The sequence below is a fragment of the Heterodontus francisci genome, chromosome 9, assembly GCF_036365525.1.
Source record: "Heterodontus francisci isolate sHetFra1 chromosome 9, sHetFra1.hap1, whole genome shotgun sequence".
Lineage (NCBI taxonomy): Eukaryota > Metazoa > Chordata > Chondrichthyes > Heterodontiformes > Heterodontidae > Heterodontus > Heterodontus francisci.
The window spans coordinates 121021176-121029055 of record NC_090379.1 but is presented as its reverse complement, the minus strand read 5'-3'; positions in this window follow the sequence as shown (position 1 = coordinate 121029055).

Sequence of the window (7880 nt, the reverse complement as noted above, 5' to 3'; positions counted from 1 at the left end):
TAGGTAACTAAGTTTCTTACAAATTCCCTGTTGAATTTCTTGCGACTATCTTATATCAATGGTCTCTAGTTATGCTCTTCCTCACAAGTGGAAACATTCTGTCTGTATCCACTCGATCAAAACCTTTCATCATTTTCAAGACCTCTATTAAATCACCCTCACCTTTTTTGAAGAGAAAACAGACCCAGCCTGTTCATCCTTTTCTGATATGTATACCTGTACATTACTGGTATTATCCTTGGAAACCTTCTCTGAACCTGCTCCAGTGCCTCTATATCTTTTTGATAATATGGCGACCAGAAATGCATGCAGCACTCTTAAATGTCATCTAATCAAGGTTGATAGGTAAATTGGCCATTATAAATTGCCCCTCGTATAGGTAGGTGGTAGGGAAATATAGGGACAGGTGAGGATGTTTGTTGGGAATATGGGATTAGTGCAGGATTAGTATAAATGGGTGGTTGATGGTCGGCACAGACTCGGTGGGCCGAAGGGCCTGTTTCAGTGCTGTATCTCTAAACTAAACTAAACTAAACTAAATTGTTTAATATTTCTCTCTATCGTTACCTGTGGTATTATCATTGATGGTCCTATTCTCATCACAGCCTTCCTTTTTTTATTGATGTGCCTGTAAAATATTTTAATATTTTGTTTTATGTTCCATGATAATTTAATTTTATGGTTCCTCTTTGCCTTTGTAATTTTTTTTAACTTCTCTCCCAACCGCTTCATATTCTTTCATCATGTACTCCTCTGCTGTCTATGTACTTAATGTATGCCTCTTTCCTAACCCTCAATTTTTCCCTTATGTCTTTATTCATCCATGGAGTCTCACTAGTGTTTAGTTTGTTTAGCGGAATGTATTTTCCCTGCACTCTGTTGAACACTGTTTTAAATGTTTCCCATTGTTGTTCTACATCATGGTTTTCCGATATTATTGCCCGTTTTATCTGTCCAAATTCTATTCTCAGCCCCTCGAAATCAGCTTTTCCCCAATCTATTAAACTGGTTTTCATCACACTTATGTCCTTCTCTAGCAAAGAACAAAGAACAGTACAGCACAGGAACAGGCCATTCGGCACTCCAAGCCTGCGCCGATCTTGATACCTGCCTAAACTAACACCTTCTGCACTTCCGGGGCCCATATCCCTCTATTCCCTTCCTATTGATGTATTTTTCAAGATGTCTCTTAAATGTCGCTATCGTATCTGCTTCCACCACCTCCCCTGGCAGCAGGTTCCAGGCACTCACCACCCTCTGTGTAAAAGATTTGCCTCGCACATCCCCTCTAAACTTTGCCCCTCGCACCTTAAACCTATGTCCCCTAGTAACTGACTCTTCCACCCTGGGAAAAAGCTTCTGACTATCCACTCTGTCCATGCCGCTCATAACTTTGTAAACCTCTATCATGTCGTCCCTCCACCTCCGTCGTTCCAGTGAAAACAATCCGAGTTTTTCCAACCTCTCTTCATAGCTAATGCCCTCCAGACCAGGCAACATCCTGGTAAACCTCCTCTGTACCCTCTCCAAAGCCTCCACGTCCTTCTGGTAGTGTGGCAACCAGAATTGCACGCAATATTCTAAGTGTGGCCTAACTAAGGTTCTGTACAGCTGCAACATGACTTGCCAATTTTTATACTCTATGCCCCAACCGATGAAGACAAGCATGCCTTCTTGACTACCTTATCCACCTGCGTTGCCACTTTAAGTGACCTGTGGACCTGTATGCCCAGATTTCTCTGCCTGTCAATACTCCTAAGGGTTCTGCCATTTACTGTATACTTCCCACCTGTATTAGACCTTCCAAAATGCATTACCTCACATTTGTCCGGATTAAACTCCATCTGCCATTTTCCGCCCAAGTCTCCAACCGATCTATATCCTATATCTATCATCATCTTAAAGTGCATTACATTATAGTCACTGCCGCCTAGATGTTTTCCTACCTTTAATTCTATTATCTGCTCTGGTTCATTTCCCATTACTAGACCCAATAGTGAATCTTCCCTTGTTGAGCTTTTCACATATTGGGTTAGAAAGGAGTCCTGGACACATTGTAGGAACTCGATTCCCTTATCCCATTTATCTACCTTTTCTGTCCAATTCACATCAGGGTAGTTGAAATCCCCCATGATTATTATTCAATTTTTTTTTTACTCAATTCCCCAATTTGTTTGCATATTTCTTCCGCCGCCTCCCTTCCACTATTAGACGACACCCATTAGTGTGATTGATCCTTTATTATCTTTTATCTCTATCCATATAGGTGCACAGAGAATTGGGAGAGACAGATTGCACTAGAGTAGGAAATAGTCAGGTATCAGATGGGGTCAGAGTAAGAGGATAGTAATAAAGTTTAAATTACATGTACATGTATGTGAATGTGCAGAGTGTGGTAAATAAGGTTGGTGAGCTGCAGGTGCAGTTAGCCACATGGAAGGATGATGTTGTGGTGATCATGGGGGAGGAGGTGGCGTAGTGGTATTGTCAGTGAACCCGTAACCCAGAAAGGTAGAGTATTGCTCTGGGGATATGGGTTTGAATCCCACCATGGCAGAAGGTGGAATTTTAATTCAATTAATAAATATGGAATTAAAAGCTGGTCTAATGATGGCCACGAAACCATTGTTGGAAAAGCCCATCTAGTTCACTAATGCCCTTTCGGGAAGGAAATCTGCTGTTCTCTTACCTGACTCCAGACACACAGCAATGTGACACTTAAATGCCCTAGCAAGCTTCATCAATGACCTTCCTTCAATCATAAGGTCAGAAGTGGGGATGTTCGCTGATGATTGCACAATGTTCAGCACCATTCGCGACTCCTCAAATACTGAAGCAGTCCGTGTGGAAATGCAACAAGACCTGGACAATATCCAGGCTTGGGCTGATAAGGGGCAAGTAACATTCACGCCAGGCAATGACCATTTCCACCAACAGAAAATCTAACCATCTCCTCTTGACAGTCAATGGCATTAACATTGCTGAATCCCCCACTATCAACATTCTGAGGGTTACCACTGACCAGAAACTGAACTGGAGTAGCCATATAAATACCGTGGCTACAAGAGCAGGCTGGGAATCCTGTGGCAAGTAACTCATCTCCTGACTCCCCAAAGCCTGTCCACCATCTACAAGGCACAAGTCAGGAGTGTGATGGAATACTCTCCACTTGCCTGGATGGGTGCAGCCCCAACAACACTCAAGAAGCTCGACACCATCCAGCACAAAGCAGTCCACTTGATTGGCACCCCATCCACAAACATTCACTCCCTCCACCACCGACGCACAGTGGCAGCAGTGTGTACCATCTACAAGATGCACTGCAGCAATGCACCAAGACTCCTTAGACAGCACCTTCCAAACCTGCAACCTCTACTACCTAGAAGGACAAGGGCAGCAGATGCATGGGAACACCACCACCTCCTGCAAGTTCCCCCCCAAGCCACACACCACCCTGACTTGGAACTATATCACCATTCCTTCATGGTCACTGGGTCAAAATCCTGGAACTCCCTTCCTAACAGCACTGTGGGTGTACCTACCCCAAATGGAAAGCGGTTCAAGAAGGCAGCTCACCACTGCCTTCACAAGGGCAATTAGGGATGGGCAATAAATGCTGGCCTAGCCAGTGACGCCTACATCCCAAGAACAAATAAAAAAACTTCTCCACCGATGCCTGGCCGTGCTAGAGACCAGAGCGATCCCTCACCTCGAGGGTACAGTTAAAATCTCCTCAAGGATGATGCACTCATCGGTATCGATAGAGCTCAGGAGAGCAAACACTTCCTCAAAGAAGCGCGCTTGCAAAGTGCCGGGCCTGAGTGTGTACACGTTCACAAAGTGGAGCGACACACCACTCAGGCGAATGGCAAGGTGGAGCAAACGGCCTGGCACAAGCTCCTTGACCCTCAAGATCTCCGGCTGAAAAGTTAGGGCCATAAAGATAGCCGCTCCACTAGAAATAACGGTGATGTGACTCATGTAGACCCCACCCTGCCACTCTAGGTGCCAGGTGGCATCGTCTCCCAGAACGGTGTGGGTTTCCTGCAGAAAGCTCACCGCATATCTCCCTTCCCTGAGGACTGAGAGATTGTGAAATCTGTGTCGAGACCCCCTACTGCCATTGATGTTGAAGCTGGCTATGATTATCTTCATGTCTAAAGTACTCTGAAACCCATCACCAACACCTCACTGTGAGGAGGGAGTGGAAGTGCACCTCGTCTTCCACTCGCCCAGAAACCCTTTGAGGAACATTTAAAACCGGCGCCTCTCAACCAGTTTCACATCCTCGCTCTTCCCCATTTCTTGAGGGCGGCACGGACGGACTGGATGATCAGCACCAGACTTGACCACTGGTCGAGGACCAGCTAAACCTTATTGCAGCAGCCCCTGCAGGCCACAAGGAAGTCCCAGAGTTCCGCAGTGGGGATGAGCGGAGACTCGGTGGGAGGCACGAGGGAGTCCACCGCCTCACTGGCGATATTTTCAGGGTCATCCTCTGTGCCCCACATCAAGTCCCCATCCTCCTCCGGGTCGTCACCGCCAGCGACCGACACACCCACCACACACTGTGGGGTGGACGTCTCGGCCGCGCCAGCTGGTCCCGCCTCCATCATGATCCCACCCCATCGATGGCGGAGGAGTTCTCTCTGGGTTCTCCTGTGGAACTGGAGCCTATGGGCGCCAGTGGTTCAGGACCCCTTCACTTCCGTCCCCAGGCCAGTGAGCGGCCCAGGGGAGATGGTCGTTCCCAACTCTGGAAATACAGCTGGAGAGAGGAGGCCATCTCCTGCCCCGCCAGTGTCCACAGGCTCAGTAAGCAGAGCAGCATTTTCAATCAGAGCTAAGTCGGGGACATACTGGTCGGGACTGGACTTTAGTTGGGACGGCCAACACTTCGGGCCTCGCCCTCCCCTCCACCCAGGGCACCCGATCCAGTGGTAGATGGGGAGGCTTCTCCAGGAGTGTCCCCAGGCTCTCCTACCACAAGCAGGGCTCCATGCACTCATCTAGGAGGGGCCACACATACAGGGATCTCCCCCTCCGCTCCATCCTCAGGGGTAGGGAGCTGCTGTCGAGGCGTTATGGCCTTGTTGGTGATGATAGGGGGAACCTAGGGACCCGAACCAGGAGACAGCTCCCCTCCAGCAGATGGGCCCTGCACCTCAGGGCCCTGCATTTCTTCTGTGGAGGGGTGCCTTCTCCTCTTTTCCCCACTAGGGCACATAGGCTCAGAAACCTCCATTAGGTCAGAGGCCTCCACTTCCGCACGCTTCTTTTGCCTGGTTACCCTGGGCCTGATCCGAGCCCTGAGGCAGGTGGATCGCCCGGGATCAGGCCTTGGGTTGAGCCCAGACTTGGGTTTTGCCAGGGATTTCAGGGGATGTGCCTCTTGATGTTTATTCTTTTTCCGAGCCTTCCCTCCACTTGGAAGGGGCCCCCTATCCCCGCCAGAGGCTATGAAAACCATTGCATCCGGAAATGGCTGAACGGTGGTAGTTACAGGCAGAGGAAGAGGTGTGGTGGTGCCACCCTAGGCCGCCGAGATGGAGTTGGTGGCCCGGAGTTTGGGGCAGCTCTTTTAAACATGCCCCATCCCCTTGCAGGCATGGTACCGCGCCCCATCCGAGGTCCAGAAGACACAGTAGGCCGCCCCCGGAATGCGACAACAAAACAGCCCTCCGAGACCTTTTCCCATGCCAGCTGCATAAATAGCTGGCAGCGGAAGGAGTACACATGCCGGAGGCTGCTTTCCCGAGGACCGAGCAGGACTGGGGTATCCCCGACCTCACCACCCCTGAGGGTGCAGGTGGGGGCGGAGGAGCTCACCAGGAATAAAGGGCGCAACGTTTGATAAAATCATGCGCATTGCACTGGGGGAAATCCTGCCCACAGTGAGCCCCGTACTCAGGGCCAGGGCCACTGTCCGCTCTGTCCTCAGGAAAAACAATGCCTTCCCATACATCTTTGAGGCTGCAACATGGCCGAGGGGCCGACAACCTTGGCCATTGCCTTTACTCTTCACCCCATACTTTGTTGTTAGGATTTTAAATGGTGACGGGGCCACAGGAGTAGCTGCAGCACCTGCTGTAGCATAGGAAGGCCCCGCCACCAGAGAGGACTGTGAAGCCATGGGGTAGAAGAGACACACCCACCGTTGAGCAAAATAGAGTTGAGAAAAAAATAATAATAATAAATTGTCCCACATATACTTTGCTGGGGGTTATGGCAAGGGGAGAGAGGCTGAAGGAGAGGAAGGCCAGGAGGAATCAGTTCCCTTTGCAGATGTTAGCTGAAGGCAGTCTTTTTGCTGGCCTTCCACTGGTGTTGGGGGGTGGGGGGGTGGGGGGGGGAGTTGGGGGTAGTGCGATGTCTTCACCTGGTACAGCTGTAAGCTGCCAGGCACACTTTGCTTCTGATGTTTAGGGAAAACAGAAAGTCTCTTCACCTGGGCAGCTCCAATTATCCCAAGCTAGGCATTGAGGTGGGGAGGGAGCTCCTATTCAATGCTGTTAAACACACAGGAGCTCCCTGTTGAAACAAAACAGCCCCACTCAAAGTCTTCAGGTCTCTTCTTTCCCACCCCCCCCAATGACAATCAATGAAAGAGCTTCAAAAAGCCAAACTCACAAGACAGCTTTCAGTTCTTTTGACCTCCTGTTTGCCTCTTTTGGAATAAGGACAGATGGAAAAAACCTTTTCAGTCTCAGTCTTTCTCCTTGCAGCAGTCACACAGCCTCCAGCTTCAGCACACAGCCAGTCAGCTGAAACCATTGTCCACTCAGCAACTGCAACCAGGCAGCAGCCAGCCCCGTGCTGTACCCGTCCTGTGAGTGTTTGATGGGACAGTGTAGCGGGAGCTTTACTCTGTATCTAACCCTGTGCTGTACCTGCACCTTCAGGTGAAAGGAATGAGAGGGGAACAGGTAGGTGTAGAACTGAACCCTGACAGAATCAGCACCTTCAGGAAAGGGGAGAGAGAGGGAACCAGTGAATGTAGAACTGAACCCCGACAGAATCAGCACCTTCAGGAAAGGGGAGAGAGAGGGAACCAGTGAATGTAGAACTGAACCCCGACAGAGGGGAACCAGTGAATGTAGAACTGAATGCAGTTCTGAAGGGTCACTGACCTGAAACGTTAACTCTGCTTCTCTCTCCACAGATGCTGCCAGACCTGCTGAGTATTTCCAGCATTTCTTGTTTTTATTTCAGATATCCAGCATCCACAGTATTTTGCTTTTAATGTAGAACTGAACCCTGACAGAATCAGCACTTTCAGGAGAGGGGAGAGGGGGGGGGGGGGGTGGGGGGACCAGTGAATGTAGAACTGAACCCCGACAGAGTCAGTACCTTCATTGGAGTAGAGAGAGGGGAACCAGTGAGTGTAGAACTGAACCCAGTCAGAGTCAGCTGTTAAGCTCACAAAAGGAACAACAATGAAAAATGAAGTGAACTGGAGCAGTTTTGAACTATAAAAATGAACTGGTGAGTTAAACTCCAAAACATGGACTATTTCTGCAGACAAGATTGGGTTGGGTCGGTGACTCCCCTCCTGTAATACAAAATACATCTGGGCTGTTGGAGACCAAAACCCATCATCACATCTGGTCCAGCCTTGGGAAGACATTAAAATGGGAAACAGGCAATAAAAAGCAAAGTTGCTCCTATCTTCAACAACTGAGTTGTTGAGACCCTGACAGAGAGGGAGACTGCAGATTCAAAAGCCAAAATAGGTGTGACCTAACACCACAGTATCATGGTAAAAACCCCATTTTTAACAATGGTGCATGTTCAAAGACACTGTATAAACCCTGCAGAGGAGAGCTTTCTTTGGTCACATGATCAAAACCAAGCTGATGAGACTTTTTTCTTAAAGGGAT